Below are 20,765 nucleotides of genomic sequence, written 5' to 3' on the forward strand. Positions count from 1 at the left end.
CAAAATGCAATTGGTTCTCTTGCGCTTTACCTTGAATGGATTAAATCTGGCACTCGATGTGCGAACCCACAAGCGCTTGAACGGTAGTAAGCTGGCATAAGGCTGGCTATAATTAGAAGTGATATCTGCTCAGAATTAAAGTGCCAAATGTGCCTTCAGGTGTGTTCATTCTCCATCTTGCTTTTTAGTCCAGGCCTGACACATTTGGGATTCTTGCCACAGGAACTGTACCAAATGACTCACTCACAGTGGTAGCCGTGTGCTGAAGACTGCATCCTACAGAATCAGTGGGCTTGCAGTTGAACATGAAAGGCAAAACCTCAGGAGACTGACATATGGTCACTTGGTTCAAATAAGCTCCTTCAAACATGAAAATTTCTCCAAATTTTTATGTTCTCTCTGCCATATTTACACTTGTGACTTTTCTTGACTGATTCCTACCTTATTTGATTCTTCTCTGTCCTGTCATTCTTCTGCCTCCTTTTAGCCTCTGTGTCCTTGGGCAGTCCCCATTCTCAAATTCCTCCTTTTAATTGCAGGCACCACAAGCTCTGTTTATCCTTGACTCCCCGACAGCATGAGAGGTTTTATAGCCCCTCTGGAGGCTCAGCTGTAAAGACCGGAATGCTCTCTGCTAATTTCTTACTCATTCTCTCTTGCTTCATGCTGTAATAGGGGACAGATCTGCAAAACCACCTAGAGGCGGGAGAGGTGAGCTCCGCAGAGCCTGTCTGTGGGATATTCTGGTGGAGTCCTCAGCCCAACAGCTCAGCTGGGCAGCCAGCAGCAGGATGAGAAGGACAGGTATTGATGGGGCAAGTGTAGAAGGGAGACTAGTATCTCCTGCCTCAAGGAGGGGCTTATTTTTCATTATGCAGAAAAACCTAAGGACATCAGGCTGGTATTAGTTGAACCCTAATATTGTATGAAGCAGTTGGGGTTGCAGGCACTCAGACCAGGATCTTAAAAATTGTTCCTGGATCCTATACTATCAACAAAATCCATCCAAGCTAACATTCAGTCTGCACTCCAAGTTGGCCAACCTGACTTTAAAGTGTTAGACAAGTGAAAATGTGGTTTCTTGCATTTTGTAAGTCCAAGCATATTTTAACACCTGTTGGTCTATTAGAAACCAATTTTTTTTGTGTTTCATAGCATCTTATGTTGTGTCAGGAAAAGAAAAGAAGACCTGCTCTTCACACAATTCCCTTCAGATCAGATTGATAATATGTATTGAATGATGTTGCTTAAATCAATGCAAATTGATTGAGGGCCTCAGAGCATCTGGAAGATAACAGGAGAGAAAAGACCAATATCCTGAAGGGATATTCATGGCCATTTTTATAGTGCTGCACAACTTCTACCCAAAAGGAAAAACTTGCAGGTCATTTTGAGAGGAGGACATGCTTTGGATTGAAATTGAGAGCCTGTGTGAGATAGGTAATGATGCTCCCTGAGTACTGTTATCCCTCTTATTTCTTATAACTCCTCTAACTGCTAATAAATTACTATAACCATCGAATTATGGTCAGCAGGGAGTCTTAAAGAAAAAAATTGGTTGTCTTAATGAGGAAGGGGGGGAGCAGAGAAAAGAAGGGAGAGATTTTAATGGAGAAAACAAACATCATCAAAACATAGGGGTGTTTATTTTGCATCTGGATTGTACGCAAAAGCAGGGAAGTTGAGGAGCAAAGCTGCTGCTGCTGCTGCTGAATTTCTGTCCATCTCCCCCATTCTGCTCAGAGTCAGAGGCAGCTCTCATAGCTGTCTTTGTGATAAAGCTTACAAGCAAATTGGACAGGGTGTCAGGCTGGCTATGAAATATGACAAATTAACAGCCGAGGCTGCTACTGCCCTGCTTGCAGACACTTCATTTAGAAGTTATCATGTAACTGGATGCTTTCTGTAATTTGTGATGATACTGATTGTGATAAATTGCAAGATTCAGGTAAAAAATTCAGCCCATTCTTGAAACTGAATATTAAGGGAAGAAACGGTTGTCAATATTGTGCCACTTAACTTCAGACCCCCCAAATGAGAGAAGATCTCACAATAACAATAAAATTCTCAGTCACTGAGCAATGTAATTATATTAAGCTAATTACATTACAATTAGCAAATCTTTAATTTATTTTTAATGCACTGATTAAACTTTATGTGGTAATCATAAAGCTTTCTGAATGGCAATCCTTTTGGGGAAGCATTGACACTAGCCAGGGGTCACTGGTTGATGTTAGGGTATTTCCTGAAGTAATAAATAATTGAATTTTTATCTAGCTTGGAAAAGTTTCCATACAAATGTTTCAGGCATATAATTTATTCCCTTTCTTCCCTTTCCCTTGATGGCTGATAAGTGGAAAAATTAATGCTCCACATTCCAGTCCACTCTGTTGGTCCCATGCATTTTCATTGGATTGTTTGTTTGTTTTTTAAAGCTGGCAGATGTCTCAAAGGACCCAAAGAAGTCCTTATCAGGTGGTTCTCAAGTGGTTTATCAGAGATTCCTCCTCTTTTCAGTAAGACTCCCTGTGAGCAAAGGCTGGGGAATGTGCCTCTGTATAAATTCTCCATCCCAGGCGTAGCACCATCTTGCACCAGACAAAGGAGGAAAATTAGGCACGATAAAACTAAACTGAATGAAATGAGGGATCGGAGTGTTAAGCTCCCTGAAATTCATGTTCAGATTCTGTATGGCCTTAGAGGCACTTAAGCCATGCAAGTCCTTCAGACTTTGCCACTAAAGTTCCTAAGGCATCTAATGCCATTTTGGAGCACGCCTAACCAGTGCTTCTGCCTTGACCAGGCTGGGCAGCAGGATGCTTATCTGACATTTAAGTTGGATTAGAAATGATGAACAGTGCGTTCATCCACTTATCTTGTTGCAGGGCTCATCTCACAAGGACACTTCGTATCCGCCTGCTGTGCTCTGCCAGATCTGATCCTTCTTTGGCCATTAGGCCAAAGGCTTTTTGTTTCTTCTCATGTTTTGTCTACTTTAGCTAACAAATATATATATGTATATCTTTCCTATGACTGCTTTGAAAAGAAAAGAGTGGTTTTTCCACCTTGAATGCCTTACCAATAGAGAGGCTGAGAGTTCACACAGAGAAGGAAATCTCATCAGGCAGAAGAGGGGGCAAACCACTTTGGGTGGGACTATTCAACTGTTGCAAAAGATGGAGGATTTCAGTGTCATGGGGTTTTTTTCTGAACACCCTCTGTGGCGCTGCTCAGTTCTGCAGGAAAGAGACATTTTTCTGAAAGTGGCATCCAAAATGAGAAAATACACAGAGTAAAATAAGCTCTGGAGAGGAGGGGGACTTCAGCTGTACTCCTATCCCACATCCTTAGGGTTTTACTGGAGGTAAGCTATGATGGTTCCGTGTTTAGTCCAACACTTTTAAAGTGAAGTCATGGAGCTCTGTGGATCAGGGCCAAATGCTGCTATCTCAAAAATTTTATGCCCCAGCTGCACATTTTCCGTGTCTTCTGGAGGAGGTGAGGGTGAAGGGGGTACAGAAACCAGCCCATCCCCAAGCCCTGCCTGTCCTGAACAGCAGATTCCTGGCAAAATGGGAACCAGGCACCATGCTGGCAGGGTACTGTCTCATCCCTAAGGAGAAAACTGGGCTTTTTGCCCTGTGTCAGCATTACTGATGTAAAGCACCTACCCAGCTTGTGGGATGTGAGCTATTATCTCTGCAGGGCTCTCTGCTTCTCGGAGTAGATATATCTGCTTCCCTGCCGTTAGCTCCAGGCTCTCTCGTATGGCAGGCACCAAGGCACACACAGAGACACGTGTTGTAGCTCCTGTTTTGGATCTGGTCCTTGGTGCTTAGGGACCAGATGTAATTTGTTCATGCACCTTGAGCTCTGCAGGTGACTCAGGAGCGTGGGACTGGCCCCTACCTACATTCAGCATCAGTGATAGGCAGCCATTCCCTGAAGACAAATTGGTGTGTCACTGCCGCACTAAATACACCGAAAGGAAATGGCTGAACTGGAGGAGCTGAAAACAGAATATACTTAAAACTGAGAATATTTGGGGCCAATTTTCATGCTCAAAATTTTGCAAAATTGCTCTGTCAGCTGAGAATAATTATTAAAAAATAATAATTGAAAAATGTGTTATTTTGCATCTTACAAGTAAACAAGAGCAATGGCTCAGCACTGTGTATGGAGTGGCCTGCAGTCCTTGTTTTTGTTTGTGTGGGACCTTGAGCAACTGCTGTGTTTATTTTTTCCTGATAATCTCTCTAATAGCATGGAAAAAGAAGGCACAAACTGTGCCCCCCCCCCTTTTTTTTTTTTGGTGAGAATTGAAATAATTCATGTTTCTCCTCCGTGGAATGAATTTCCCAACCATAATAGCGCACGTTGAGTGTATCTGGAAAGGATGCTGCCTTGTTCGATGAACTGAATTGTGCACACAGTTGGAGGCTCTGACAGTGCCAGCATCAGTGAATGCAAGTTGCATAAAAAAGAGGCAGCATCATTCATGACACTAATGAACAGTCCTTCCTCGTCCATCAGAGAAATCTTTCCCAGGGATAACGATTCTCCTAGCATTTTCTTAGCCATAAAAGAAGAGATTGTGCTGGGTCTTTGGTTCTGTAGGAAACTATCAGGAGGATTCTAAGGCTGGGAACAGAAATCAATGTTTCTGTGATACTGTATTGGCTAAATACTTAGACCAGAGGAAAAAGATTTTGTTTTGACTGCACAGTGAACTTCTTGTTTTGCTTTGCTGCTACAAGATTGTGAAAATAGAAGGAAATTTAAGGAGACATATTTGATTCCAAGCAAGTCTGCCAGCAAGTTCTCGTCATTGCAGTGGCGTACCTGGCTCACTCATGTAGTCCTACAGCTTTAAGTAACTGTAACTTCATTGATTTCAGTGGAATCTCGGGAGTAAAAGGGGAAAATTGGTGTGACACAACAGTGATTCAGCTTTAATGTATTCCCTCATTCTTCTCCAGGTATTTATTATCATTTAAGAGACATCTACTTTAAATCTTTCTTATTACTTGAAAAAAGTCTCCTAAGATATGAACAAAACCAATAGTGGAAGGGTCTCTGGGGATCTAATCTACAAAATGACAATTAGACAAGATCTAAAACTAGGGGCTTGATTGTAACAGCAATTGAGGGTATTATAATTTCTTTAAACTACTGAAGAAAAAGCTGAAGTATAGATGCAGTTTTGTCAGAAAAATACAATTTGTCTTGCATAACTTTATGAGAGTTGTTGAATAAATATGGCCTGTACCTACTTATTCATCAGCATGTATTACATCACTTCTAGGAAGTCCTGTCAATTAAAACCTTCTACTGTAAGCTGGACTGCAACCCACAATTACAGCTAATTTTTTTCTTTTGATCTGCCCCTTAAATATTTTGCCCCTTGCTCTCTGCCTTTCTGTGCAAACCAAAGTAATACATAATAGGCTTCTCCGTACACTCTGTAATGCTCTAATTTTCCAGTGCTTTATGAGTGACTCTAGTGGTGTGAAGTTAGATCCCAGTCCATGTTGTTTTGTGGGTGATCATACCAGTTTTAGTGGCCTGTGTGTTTGTTTTATGTTTTAAATGTGTGTGCAATGCCTTTGGAGGCAAGGAACTCCTACAGATAGCTCAGTCTAGGAGATTGTGTTCATGTTCATGATGGCAACCATAATGACTGGGATAATGGCAAAAGAAGGGTTTGAAGCTTGCCTCCTGGTTAGAGAGGAAAAATCAAACCTTATACTGTTGACCACATTTAGGTACCCTTTATTTGACTTTCTCCACTTCTCCAAGACATGCTAGCATCTGACAATGGTGCTTCAGTATTTCATCCATCTGACAGAGGTGGATTTAAATTTTAAAAAATCTACATGACTGAACAGTTTGATACAGGCCATTAAAAAAAGTATATTTTAGGACTATGATTAGGTTACAGACTGCTTTTCTTTAAAGTAAATTTGTCACATACTCTGCATTTGTATCAGGCATGAGGCTTTTGTCACTGGAGGAAATCACTTTAAAGAACGAGACCAAATCCCTCACATTGGTGAAGTATCTGTAATTCCTGATCTCCTTCGCATGACTGATTCCTGCAGGAGTGATGCTTTTGTGATCCATGCATTAGCAATAACCAGCTACAGTAATTAAACAGTTTAAATCTACCATCCTATATAGATCCACTTTGATTGCTTGCTTTCTTACTGTTCTTGTTACTGGACCTCAGAAATTAACACTTTGGTAGATGCTGGGAAAGGCAGCTTTCCTCTCTTCTTGCCATAAAATGAAGCTCATTAGAAAACAAGTAATTTATTGGCACTGAGTTTGCATTAATACTGTAATGATACTTCTACTTTCAATCACTGCAAATTGCAAAGTGTGGTGCCAATTCAAGCAGAGTTGTTATTTTGTACTCTTGAGTCTCAGGAAGTTTTCATGAGTTCATTGGATTTAACAGAGAGAGAAAAAAAGTATGAAGCATGTATGAAGTATGAAAAGTATATGAAAAGTATAAAGACAAAAGTATGCCTTCATTGTCTGACCAGTAAAGACAACTGCTACTTATGGATGAATATGGACTTGTGACATGGGACCTTTATTTTGATTTTGTGTGACTGATCTGTCCTGTCTGAAGCCAAAGGGAAAATTGTTGTTACTTCTTTACAGGTGTGGCATATTTGCAGATCATCTTCACCTCTGGAGGAGAAATGAGGTGCTCAGTCTCCAATATGTTTGTTTACAAAAGACACAGGTCTTATCCTTCTGAGTCATTCACAGGAATGTGAAAGCTTAAAACTCACTTTTTCTTTGTTCCCAAACCCTGAGCTTTTCACCTGGGAAACCCTTCTAGGTCAAAGCTCCTCCTCTGAGACCATATGACCTTTAAAGGTGGGCTTGAACCTTTTTTTATGCAGCTGCTCTGCAATACAAATGAACCTCAAAGCTTTAGCAGCCAGACAAAGAAGAGGTCTTTAACCCACACAGTCTCTGTAAGGGGGGTCATTTATGCTTAAATGACCCTTAATGGGCAAGTGATGAGTACTGTTCAGCACAACAATATTAATGGGCAGGCAGGAGCACAGAGCAAGGGGTAAGATGGATGCTTGCACGTTTCCATACCTTACAAAGCAAAAAGGGGTGGGCAACTTACCTACTCCTTTCCCAAAGGACAGCCAACAGCATCTCACTATTTCAAAAGAAATGCTGCTTTTGTCAGTTTATTTCACTGAAATGAAAAGATTCCTAAATTTGCGTTTAATTAGATAAGTTTAGATTTATTTGGATTGTATAGCTTGGCTGATACAAAGGAGAGGAGAAGTAGAAAATTTACTTTATTTCCAATGATCTGATGTCCATTTCCATGGAAACAGAAATGGAAGCAGGAACCAAACATAAGCAGTCACAGCCCTGGTTAATTGCCCATGGCTGCTTTCTGTTTCCACTTCTATAGTGCTGAACTCTATGTTTCCTACTGACCCCGTTACTACATAACAATGTGTGTGAGAGAGACTGATGAAGGAAGACTGGGCACAAGAAAGGTGGAGAGAGGAAGGATCTGAGAGGCAGATGCAGGCTCTCCAGGCTGACCAGTAAAGAATTCTCCTTTATAATTTCTTTTATTTGACTGGGAAAAAAAAAAAAGAGGAGTAACATCAGCAAAACTAATTTTAATTAAGTTATTACTAAGAACTTGGTGCTGTAACAGTACTTAATGACAACCAATGTAAATCTGGAGCTGCTCCATGGAAGTTGATGGCAGTTAAACAGGAATTAATAACAGACACTGTCCTTTAGTGAAAAAAGCAAAAAAAATATTAATAGAGAGCAAAAAAAAAAATTGTTACTAGAAAGTGTGTAATATAAACAATGGCTGCTGGGGCAGTGACCAAACTAGTGTAAGGAGTCAGATTTTCACAATTTGGGATGCTCTGATAGTCTATGATCCAACAGACCTCTAGAGGTAGGCCACCTAATTCAATGATAAAATTAAAATTGAGAATGGAAAACAAACTACAAGCAAATCTATCTCCAGGCTGGAAAAACTGTTTTATTTGTTCATTAAAGTAATTGAACACCTCTGCACTCTCAAATTTGGCCTAAAACCAGGAGCAGAAAATAGCATTAAAAACAATACTCCCTGTTCTTGTTATTTCTAAAACCAGATTCTCCAGCAGGAAGAAATGATCCCCAGAGGTTTGGCTTCGTGGAAACCCAACCAGATCTTAGGCCTTTTGAGGTTTACTCATCTCTTGTAATCATGCTGGCATCTGTCCTGCAACAGATTTCTTGCTGATATAGAACAGCTCATTCTAGCCTAGCTGAGCTATAAACTAACCAAAGACTGCTATTTGGAAGGATTTAAAGAGGATTGCATCAAAAAAGAAGTTGGATGGGGTTTTGTGGGCAAAATACTGAAAATAATCTAGCATGCAATTCAATATGGAAAATAAAGGTGGAAACAGGAGAGAGTGGGGGGGGAAAAAAGACATGCTATAAGGTCCTTAGGCTTTGAGACGAGGTAGGCTCAAAGCACAGCAGCTTCTTCTCCAGGTCTCATGTCCCACAACTCTTTAGTGACAATCTGCAACACTCTGATGGCCACATGAGTGCTCCCCATGCTGGTGTCCCTTTCTGCAATGCCCTTCTGCGTAGACATCACCTTCCTTTGCATGTTAAACTCTGATCTGCTAACTTTGCCCACCAAAACAGTGTCTAAGTGTTGGAACAAACCTGCCAGGGAAGTGGTGGAATCCCCAAAAGTGTTTGAGAGGTGACTGAACATGGCACTTAGTGCTTTAGTTTAGTTGACATGGTGCTGTTCTGTCAGAGGTTAGACTCTATGATCTTGAAAGTCTTTTCCAACCTTAATGATTCTATAATTCCATGAGAATATCACAACATCAAGCATCAAAAGAACATCTGTCAGAGAAGCCTTTACAAACACTGTTCCATCAGGATGCACTGTGGCATCGAAATGCACTGGAATTTTCTTCCTCAAATAAACCTTCCCCTCTATGTTAACCCTGCCTGCGATATCATGGAAAGGGAGAGGTGATTTTAAACTGGGCAATTTGTTCATAGCTTTTGGAAGAGCTTTCCTGATTGTCTAAATGTGTATTGCTTGATAGATTGAGTGAGAATTGTTTCAGGTGCATAGAGTCAAAAGATCAGGTGTAAGTGGTGAAGGATGTCTGACTGCAGCTGGAGTGTGGACAGGACAGATGGCTGTCGAGGAAGGAGGTGGAAACCTGGGGAATTCTAATGATGAGAAGCTCTGGGCTGCAGAAAAACTCAGGTTCCCGGGAAATTTAGCAATCAGCCTCCATGCAGCCAGTGCAGGATATTCTCACACATACAAGTGCATTTCAAGGTATGGCATAGCCTTACAATCTGTGTGAATTTAAAAGTTGGGACAAAAATGTCCACTCCAAAGCACTGCATGTATTTTGAGATCACACTGAGTAGAGTCTGATGGAGGAAGAGAAAAGAACACTGGTTTAGTTGTTCCTTTGTTTCCCAAATCTCCAGCTTCAAATCATTCATTAGCTTTGGCTAGAAATCTGTATTTATAGAAAAGAAAATAATTTTGAAAGACACAGATCTCTGTGAGCCAGCAATTTCAGTCTCCATTTCTTGCACCTTTTATTACCATGTTGTCTTGGTGGTAGTTTATCACTCCTTTGCACAAATGTAAAAGGCTGTTCATGGCATAAGATATGGGAAAGTCAGACTCAGTGTGTAAATAACTGTGTTCTGTGCTAAACTTTGGAGCAGAGAAATATCAGTTGCATATGGTTTCTGTAGATTTTAACTACCCCCATACTAGTGGTGACCCTAAGTAGGTCGCAGTAAAGATGGGCTCTGAACAAGTAAGTTATGGCAGTCACATTCCCATCTAGGCTGAGATGGAGATATGGCTTGTGCCCTGTGCAGCACATGCTCCCTGCATCTGACACTTTGTCAGATACAGTCAACCCTTTTTTTGCCTATGCCTTTGCTCAGCAGACACATGCACAGATCAGCACTCCAAAGCAAAGGCAAGGGATGCCTTCACTGCAGTCAGACGTCTGTTGCACTTCAAGTGTCAAGCCCCACGGTTGAAGCTTTGGAGTTGTATTATGCCTAGAACAGATTGGACTTCACTGCCTATGCAGCCTTTCCTCACATTTGGTGTGGCTGTTGCAAATGACAGTCAGCTTAGTCACAATCACTGCTTCACTCTCACATGCTCGCATGTTGATAAATATGCAGATTCTGGGGTGTTTTATTAAAAAAGAAAAAAGGACTACCAAACATTAGAGCTTTCCATGGGAAATTGTATGTAGCATCTGGTATTTGATGAAGAAAGCCCAGCAAGGTCTGTAGTCTGATTGAGTTTCTCTGAATGACGCACACAAAAAAAAAAACCCAGACATGTATGGAGGTTTCTTGTTTGTGGGAAGATACAACCTAGAGGTTTACTTGACTTTGTACATACTCATCCAGATATTAGAGTCCTAAAATACCTTGTCTCTTAGTGGCCAAGCAGTTAAGATGTTATTGAACTTTAGACTGCAATACTCAAACAAAAAATAAGAGGCCATATTGAATGAGTCTGGTTTTTTCACTTTTTCACAGTAGATGCTTCAGCTTTGTTCTGTCATATTAAAGGACAGGAAGACTTCCAGAGCAGCAGAGCTCCCAAAACAGGAGAGTGACTTGATTTCAAAGTGAAGAGCAGGTAGCTGCCAGTACAAGAGCCTGCAGGTTAATTGGGTATCCTGACCCAGGCAAAACTCAAAAGAGAGAGCAGTACAATTCTTTCATTTTGTACATGAAAAATTGCTGTTTGTGTTGCACAGAGTTCAGTTTAATCAGCCCTGTGAGCCACTCTCGTATCATGAAGTGGATCACCCCTTCCCAGGAAGGAGGAGGAGAACTATAGAGGAGACCCAGGAGAATTAAAAGATGGTAACTTTAAAAAAAGTGAAGTTAGTGATTTTGAAAGGCACCAGATTAGCAGCACAGGAAATGGCCTCCTTTATTTAATCATACCTAAGTGCTTTGAGATAGATTCTTACTCCTTTTATCTTGATGAGTAGCACATCTCCACGATGGGCACAGCATCTGCTGGGGCAGCTGTGCAGGAGAGATAGGGGTCAAGCCTTAGGTAAAGCCATGCAGGCCTGTCAGCAGCAGGAAGCGGATAAGCGCAGCGTTGTTCCTCTGCCACCGTTTCCCCTATCTACACATCTCGAGGTCAGCCTAGGGGAAAAAAGCTGCAAAGGAAAAAAGGTGTTTTATGTGGTGTGCTGTAGCAGATTTGCAGATGAAGAGCTAAAATAAACTGAGACTTAGTGCTAACTAAACACTTTGAGATGAGCACTGATGGGTCTTCCTTTGGACTAGGCAGTTTCAGAGGACTGTGAAAAATAGATATATGTGGTTCCATAAATATGGCCCATGCTGTACCCTGTCCACTTCCTCTCTTTGTAGATGTCTTGTGGACAGTCTGAGATCAAGTGCCCACCTGATATTTGAATCTCAGCATGCTTTGGAGGACGTGCTCCAGTCATGCCCAGACATGTGCCTACAGACTTGTAGTCTGAAGAGATGGTGGGAACTCAGGCTGGCACTCAAAATCACTCAGTAGGATCACTGGGATCTGCAGTCAGAGCCTGTAACTTTGGATATATTTCTGGTTGGATTAGGTGGTACTGGCATACTCTAGGTGGGATCATTAGCATTTGATGCTATATCAAAAACCACTGTTAATACACAGTGAATAGCTCAGAAGTGGTGCCAGGGTGAAGGTCAGAGTGGTGTCACCACTGTGACACTCAGACTGAAAGAAACTTAGATGGGTGTTGGGCAGCTGGAAATTACCTGCATTCTTCAGTCTGTCAGAGCTAAGTTCAGGGACAGTGCACACCTCTTGATTCCACTGGAGTAAAGATGTTTTCCATTAATAGAGTTGTTTGGGGTTTTTTTCTTTTTTTTTTTGTTTTTTTCCACAGCTGGGTAAGCATAAGAAAAGAGAGAATAACAGAGGGGGATAATAAGTGAGCTGGAGTCCTAGGCTTGTTTTACCATGTCAGGAATATAGGAACACATTTCTATGTAGAGTAAATATTCAATGCCAATGCTTTATCTCCCAGGAGTGGTTAATGGTTCTTACCTACACACTTTCTTCAAAGGATCTTGCTAATGGATTTGCTTTTGGCAGAAGCTGCTCTGCATTTGGAAATGCATTCATTTGTTCCTTCCCTCTTTCCACCTTGCCTTGTCAGTGTCCCTGTGAACCGCCTCCAGCCCCTGTTCCTGGAGCAGGTCAGAACTTGTCCCTCTCACCTCTCCTCTCACCTCTCCTCCCCCAAGAAGCTTGAGGAGCAGCTGTAAACATGCTGCTGCTTTTCAGGTCTGCAGGAAAGTGAATCTTCCTTTACTGTGTCTGTACTCAAGTGTGGATCTCACTAAACAGCAGCAGCCCTGGGCTGTGTGTGTCTCTGTGTAGTTAGTAAAGAATAAAGAAAGGGTATGTGTTTGTGGTTCTTGCTTAGTTTCCTCACCTTTGATGACTTCTGGTGGCATTGAAACAAAAACTGGAGGCTGTCCCATCTGCTGTTTGTATCAAGTGCCAGATTTGTTAGTTCTTCACTGAGAGACAAGGAAACAAGAAAGAGCAGAGTAGACTGGAGGCAGGTCAAACGATTGTATGCAAAACCCCTGCTATTTGGCCCCCTCATAAACAAAAATATTGTTACAAAATTCCTAGTAGTGGCAAGAATCCATCTAAGAACGCATGGCATTCAGATCACATAAATATGCACATCTCTCTGCATCCTATTAACTGTTGCTAATTCTTTCTCAGCCTATGGGGCTAATGACTACCTCCAGATCAGTAAAATCTTGGTTCCTTGTTGGCATATTTCCTTTATTACAAGTACTTCAATTCCTGTGGGTATCAAAATTATTCCAACACCCTATTACCTAGATCTCATGCCAGCCTAATATATGTGAATTTGCCTTATGGAGTTAGTCTGCAGCCTCATTAGCTCTGTGTCAAGTCAGTCTTTTCTCAGATAAGACATCAGCTATACAGGAAACTCTCAGTGCCACATGTTGTTGCAGAACTGGTTTGGTGGCTTGAACATAAAAGTACATGGGAAAGCCTTTCCTTGATAAGGACTTTAATCACACCTGCATCACTAACATTTTGCCACTAATTTTTTATGACCTTTGTAGTCAGAGAACTTTGGCCCAGGAACTATGTTATGAAATTAGATACAGATTTCCTGGAGGTGGGAGATAGAGAAATGGCCTGAAGAGAATTCTGATCTCAAACCTCAGCACAGAGTTGTGACTGATTTATATTATGAGAAATCATTTCCATGAAGGCTTCACAATCAGACCTGGATGACATCTACTGAAAGAATCCAAATGGTCCTTCATCTTCAAGAGCCTGAAAAAATGCAGAATCCTTCTGAAGAGGCAATCCATAAGTAGTAAATACTAACTTTTATATATTGAGGCAACAGTGGGAAGGCTCTGGAACATATTTGCTTTCTTCCAAGAATAGGATCTTCTTCTCCAAGGAGGCTCAGGTCCAGGATTTTTATCAGATTGTTTTTCTCCTTCTGAGCCCTGTATGTGCCTTTCCAGTAGCTCCCCTGATTCCCAGGGTAATCTGAAAGATCAAAAAGAGACAAAGACATGATCATTCTCCAGCTCTGTACTGGCCAAGAGAGTTTTGGCTGACAGACTTAGTACAGATGGTCATCAGCTCTGATCCAGCTCCTGGACTGCCTGGACCTGATCTCCCAGTCCTGCAGCCAGATACTCTGTGCAGACCTAGAGTCACTGCACCTGATGACACTGCTGTTGCTTGGCTGAGTAGCACTTGGAGACACAGATCCCTACATCTGTAGGGATCCTGACACAATGTGGAAAAATATGGGACGATATCTATTCATCCAAGTGGAGAAAGTTTTCCTTACAGGCAGTATAAAAATTGACAGATATGACCTTGCTACCCAAGGTATTTCTCTCTATTTAAAAAACGATCTGCCTTTGTTCATCTTAGTTTGAACTAATTTGCAAATTCCACCTGCTTTTTTAGTTATTCTTGGTCTTTTCTGAGTGCTCTTGCCCAGTGACTAGAGACAACATTTTGGTTTTGCATCCAGAAATAACATTCCCAAGGCTTCTAAAGTATCTTCTAGAATATTTCTTCTATCACTTGCTTGTTAGCTCACTCTGAAGTCCATCTTTCTAGCAGTTATTTTCTAAACCACAAAGCTGAACTCAACTCTTTCTTCTAGACTTTGTCAATAAACTTTTATCTTGTAAATTATTCATAAATTAGGTATGGCACCAGAAGAAAAGAATCATATAAAAGAATGACAGCATCACACTGGTGTCAGCTGACTGGTGATATTCTTTCTTCCAAGATTAACTATACTTTGCCTTCTTTAGAAATGAACCTAAATCCAAGGTTTAGCTAGAAAACTATCCACTGCCACTCCAAAACACAATTTTTATTACTTTAGTCTGTGTTCTTTGAATGAAGCTTAAGCAGAACATGGTTATTTTGGTGATCTGTCCAATGGTAACTCCAGTACTATTTGCTATTTTAGTACAGATGGTGCACCTTTAGGAGCCTCCCAAGGTTGTGTTTGTTTCTGCAGTTTTAATGCTAGGAACACTCACAAATCCAGAGTTTCCACTTCATTCAGTTAGAATAATTTTCCTAGGACTGCTTACAGAAGTCCTGACACAGCTTCTGAGAATATTATTTCTTTAATTTTTACTCAACCATAACCAGGCCTTATTCCAGAATAGAAGTTACACTGAATTGTAGAAAAAACACTTAGGAATTGTGAACTAGCTCAGCCTCTGCACTTTTGTTGCTTTGATTTCTGTGGAGCCACACCAGAACCAGCCCAGTCACAAGTTTTGGCCCTGACTAAGTCTTTGAGTGACACTTAGTTCTTACACCACTGTTTCATGTGAAAAGACCATTTCATTTCCTTCACTTTGGTTTATAGTTGCAACTTTCTTGCGCTTGACTCTGCAAAATTTGGCTTTGTATATTAAGAATGATGTCTCCAAACGAGCACAAGTTTCAGCTGATGCTTTTGTAAAAAATGTTTCTGCTCTGGTTTCATTAATGGGAGGTGCTGAGTATCTAGTTTGGGTTGCCAGCCATAACTCTGTCAGCTACTAATAAAGGTGAATTTCATGAAGGGTATTAGGGTTTTTTCTGGCAATGGCATTCACTTTGCTCAGTATAAATGAAACTCTTCTGTTCACCAACAGGATTTCCATTGAATCATTTTCCCGTGGAAAGCTAAATATTGGAATGGATGAAATTTGGAAATGAAGTGGGCGATTCTTTTAATTTATTGTGAACGAGCCATTACTCATTCAGTGTAATTTGTCAGTGCTCCCAATCAGTAGGAGCAGTCACTTAAGACTGGCCTCATTGCAGTGTTTAAAGCAATACACGATAGATTTGCCTGTGCTGCCATGGTGAAATCTTCCCAGACCTCCGTTTCCAGAGGGGGAACTGCACAGGGAGTGGAGCTTGGCTAGGCTGTCAACTGAGCTCCAGTTCTTGAATTAAGATGGCAGAATCTCACAAAGAGGGAAGTGGGGAGGAGTCTGTGTGATTTTATTGAACGTTATGACACATAAGTGCTGGAATACCAAAGAGCTTGTTCCAGCATAGAAAATCCCCTCTGCTAGCAACTCCATTTGCACTCCAGCGCTGTTCCATTGCAGGGCCTATAAAGCAGATTGCTAACAAAAAGGTTATTCAGAGGGTTTCTTTCAATAAACCCAAAGGTAACAAGTATCCACTGAGCAGATGTCATGAGACTGAGCTGCACTCTGGAAAACTGCCGCGATATTTAAAAATAATGCTTTCTTATTAACCTAAGTACAATACTAAAAGTCTTTTAAAATAAAACTTTCCAGATGGCACCTGCATCAGAGATGCTAATAGGATGAATGCCAGTAAGCCCACTAATACTGGAAATGCTCTTAAGAAACAACTACAACTGATTCTACTGGCACAAACAAATAAAAAACTAATTTATGTATTCCTGCAGCTGCATCTCCAGCCAAAGCAGAGGCAGGAGTCAGGACCAATTTACAACTGACTAATGTGGCCCCATTCATTGCAAATTTCTAGCATTTAAGTGTAATTAAGATTTATTGTTTGCTAACTTGCCGGTCAGAACAGGGACTGCAATATGGATAACTTTTTGTGGACTAGTGAAATGCTTGTTAGAAGGACTTGTCAATCCTTCCAAGAAGAGCACAACAGAAATAAATAACAGAGTTATTCTCATTTCATCAGACTGTTGTGATCCCAGCAGGAATGTAATAGCACTGGGCAGTAGGGAAACCAACTGCACATGGTGGTGTAGAGCACATGGCAGCACAGGATATAGCAGGCACTCTGCAAATGCTGGTTCGTCTTGCTCCAAGCCAGGGTTACCTTCCACCATGAGTTCTATGCCCTTGTTTTTCTGGCCCTTGGTCCCTATAGAGGGATGCAGAAGACAGTACAGAGGTCCCTTCATCTCCTGCTAGTGTCGCCAGGTAAACAGGGGAAGTGATCCACCACAGTTTGACATCATAGAGAGGGGGTGGAAAAGGGGTCAGGTACGACTACAGCTTGGCTGCAAAGATGGTAAGGTCGTGCAGAAGAATGTGAGTTAGACACCATCACTCGTCCTTGATTTGTATCATCAGCAGGTTTAGTTCATTCATAAGCTGGCAAGAATATACCCTAGGTGGTGACTGGAACCTGAACAGAGTTGGGGCCAGAATCAGGAACAGGGAGGGTTAATCTCTTTAGGATTTTCAAGGGACTTTGATTATTACAGACAGCATAAGTTGAAGCTCAAAGCCTGGTTGATGAGAAGCAGCCACGGAATATGAAAAATCCCATTCTCATCCTGAGAACAATATTTTATGTTTCTGTGTTTCTTACAACTAAGAATTTTCAAGCTCTTTTTTGCATTAATAGCTTGAACTTTCTGACACAACTGTGAATTACCTGCATGTGACTGTCACTTCTTGACAGAGAGGTAAATGGAGGCACAGAAGGTACTGGATTGAATTCCCTTTTTAAAGTGCATCTTAAGCAGTTATTATTATCTCTGCAAAGAGGAGACAAATGTTATCATGTTGGTTTTTCAGACAGCACGTGGAGATGTGGAGGCATGGAGATGTAGTGAAGGAGTTTTGGTGCAAGGAATGAAGCTGGTTTGTCTCACATATCACAGGAACAGCAGAGTAAAGCTGCAAGCAAAGCTTAGCTTTCCTTTGCTTCTGCTGCCAAGCTTGATCACTTGGGTAGGACTGACTTGAGTCTTCTGTAGTCATTTACATCCCCGCCAAGAAAACTACCAAATCAGTGTTTGTCTACTTGCATTCTCTTAATCCTACTCATTCTTTCTTTCACCTCAAGTCTGTTCACAAAATGAGTCCAAAGTGCTGAGGAGGGACACAGGACAGGGATAAGGAAAGCTGTGCAGATCCACTTAATTTACCCAGCAGTGCCAGCATTGTAAACCAAACTGGCTGTCGTACATCCTGGCACCAAAGGATGGAGCAGGAACATATCTGAATATAATCACTTTGAGTAACTTCAGCAAATAACAAAGGGCTGACTAATACCAGGAGCCTCTTCTACAGCTCATTTACCGTGTGAGCTGCTTCTGAGACACGCTTGGTAGACGAGTATGCACATCAAATGTTTTGATCTATGGAAGAACATTTTTCCTAATATTTTTTCAAAGATTTTTTTTCTCAACTTTGTAATGTGACTCTGAGGATGGTCATGCCGTGTTTTGAAAGGAGACACTCTGTGTGTGTTTTTTAAGACCTTTTTTGAAGGGGGATGAAGGGTTGCATATTTTTTAGCTCCAAAACCCAGATGTTCTTTAACAGAGAAAAATAGAATAACATACATTAATAGCTTGAAAACAATGGCAATATTTAATTAACCTTTAGAAATGGCTAATCTGTGAATCTGCACGTGTCAGCTCATCTTTAGAACAGAGTGACTGTGTGTGCCTTTGCCAAAATCAACATGCTTGTTCGGTGGATTTCTTCCACTGGGGATTCACATGAAGAACAAAAAAAGAAAAAAAAAAGAAAAAATAAATTTTTTTTTCAGCTGTTTGACTTGAAGCATTCATGTGATCCAGATGACCTCGTCGGGGTTGCTGTAGCCTGGTGTGCCACAGATCCAAGATCTGCATGTTCAAGGCTTGGCTCTTAGCCGTTAGTCAGTTGTTGGACCAGACAGTCTGCAGGTCTTGTGGGACCATTAAAAGCTTTAGTTTAGCAGTGGGGCCGTTACCTCTTCATCGCTGACTTTCCCTCTCTCTCTCTCCTCCCCCCTTTAGCTTGGCTGCTATCAACGCTTCTCTTCAGCAGATCTCTACCTGCCAAATCCTCTCCTTTTTAAATCCTTTAAGTAGGAATACAGATCACAGGAGAAAAAAAGGGCCCTTGAACTTCTGGCTCCTTTCAGAGTCCCCCATTTCCCATTTCCCTCCTGTCCCATTTCCCATCTGACAGGAGTCCCACGCTAAAATGGAATGGGCTATATGCCTCCTCCAGCTGGCTCCAAGGGCTGCAAGGTGCAGGCAGCTCGCAGAGTTTCTCAGCATGCAGGAGAGGTATTTGAAGCATAAGGCTCGTGGTGCATACAGGAGGAGTGGCAAGTACACCAGAAGGTGAAGAGATGGCTGGAAGCAACACTAATGCCCCTCCATCTGGAAAGATGAGTGCTGTTTAGTACGTCTGGAAAGCATTATTTCTGCAAATAGCTCAACCTCTTTCAGCTTAGAGGCAGGGATCCCAGCCTGCTGCCAAGCTTAGATCTCCCTGATGGCAATGTGGTAGGGGAGATGGTGAACAAGTGTACTAATGGCATAAAGCAGGAAAAAACAGCATCCAATACATCAGCTTAAGGTACATCAGGCATCTGCCCTTTTCCCAGAAGGCTGCCTGCGACTTCAAATTGCATTAAGACACACTTGTGTTTTATATCACAGGATCAACCCATATGATAAAAGTTTAATTGGGTGGGTGTGAAGGGGAATTTAGAAGTCACTCAACTGACTGTTCCCAGTGATTTAGCTTCACAAGGGAGATGTGGGAAAGCATAAACTCAAGTCTACTAGTGTCCCTGAATTTTTGTTTGAATTGTAGCTCTGCAAAGATCTAGCTTTACATGAAGCTCATCTGAAAACACTGAGGTGTGCTGTTTCATGCTGTTTCAGAACAAATGCCTGACCCAAGCTTGATTTAAATTCAGGGACTAGAGGGGACCTTTCAGCAAATCTCCTCAGGCCTTTTGTTTTGTAGCAAAATAAAAATCAGTTTATAGGACATGTCTAAATATTTTTGAATTGATAGAGATCCAGGTGCAAGTTCCAATATAATACTTGCTTAGCTTTTAACCATATCAAGTCAACAGGCTAAGCACCTATCGGAAATGTGCTTCTCATGTGAATTTCAAGCAGGACAATTTCCAAACTCCTTCTCATCAGTGTACAGCCTGTTTCCTAATGATATATATTCATGATCAATGTGGGATGCTGTGCGTGGTAATGAACAAGTTGTAATGCAGCTGATGTGTGAGGGTCTTGTGTGTATTCTCATGGGTCGCTGTTGACCAGCCATCTGATATGTGCCAAGTTGGGATGAGATACGTGGTGTGCAGAGCTCAAGGAGGATTTTTGGAAAATGTTACTTTGGTTTATATACAGCAGATTTTTAACTTGTTCTTTTGTTTCTTTTCCCCATGAAATTCAATAGAGGTTCTCATTTGAAAAGATAAGATCAAAATGTATTTTAAAACTGTTTTGAATTGGACTCCAGACCCTGAAATACCTTTTTGGGAAAGCAGACTTTAAAAAAAAAGGCACAAGCTCTACTTTTTCAGCAGTCCAGAAGAATTTTGTTGCAATTAGGATGGATTTGTACCTCTTTTCACAGATTTTTATGTGAAAAAAGTCTGTGTAGATGTTTGCCTCAAAATTTTCTTCATGGTGCTTCTTTCCACATCTGTCTTCTGTTCTGAATGTCAGTCTGTTCTAAAATATTTGTTGAATTTTGTACAACTTGAAGGACTCCCTATAGCTCCTATGCTTAAGTGTATGGAAGACTTCCCAGGTCATGGCTGACATTTGTTTTGTTTGTAAAGGCTATAAAATGACTTAAAAAATTGTCTGTGGTGATTTAAGATAACTACATATGCAAACTTCTGTATTCACTGGTAGTATGTCGCAGTTCTTAATGTAAGAAATCAAAATGCAAGGAATGAATTTTTAACAGTAGCAACAAAATAAACTCACTAAGTGAATTTTCCTTGCTTTAAAAAAGGACTTAACTTTTTCTTGTGACATTCTCTAGTGTTTTACACAGTTTTCATCAACATTGTTTCAAAGCTTGCTTGTCTTTTTTTCTTGGCTGAAAAGTAAAGATGTCCATAAGGATTTGGTTTTTCCCCAGCTTTTATAATTTCTTTTTTTTTGTTTTTAACTGTACAAAGTAAGAAGTTTGTGAGCATTCTGGTAAAATATGATAGAAAATTTCCAATAATAAAGAAAAATTACTGATGCATTTTGTGAAGAACTGTTTTTGGATAAAAAGGGTCCTTTTCAAGTGAAAAGGCATGTCGTGCAAAAAATTCAATTAGTTCTAGTTTCAAGATCCCTATGGGCCATATCCTGAATAGTTATTGAGACAAAGCT

General features: G+C 41.0%; 1 long non-coding RNA gene across 1 annotated transcript in view; it reads left to right on the top strand.

Moving 5' to 3' along the window:
* The first annotated feature begins 4,526 nt into the window (after positions 1–4,526).
* Positions 4,527–20,765, top strand: part of LOC141725381 (uncharacterized) — a 75,862-nt gene continuing 59,623 nt past the window's right edge. Inside the window, exon 1 of the long non-coding RNA XR_012577244.1 lies at positions 4,527–4,979. This is a non-coding gene — a long non-coding RNA (uncharacterized LOC141725381). The remainder of the gene's footprint in view (positions 4,980–20,765) is intronic.

The sequence above is a fragment of the Zonotrichia albicollis genome, chromosome 1 (assembly GCF_047830755.1).
Source record: "Zonotrichia albicollis isolate bZonAlb1 chromosome 1, bZonAlb1.hap1, whole genome shotgun sequence".
Lineage (NCBI taxonomy): Eukaryota > Metazoa > Chordata > Aves > Passeriformes > Passerellidae > Zonotrichia > Zonotrichia albicollis.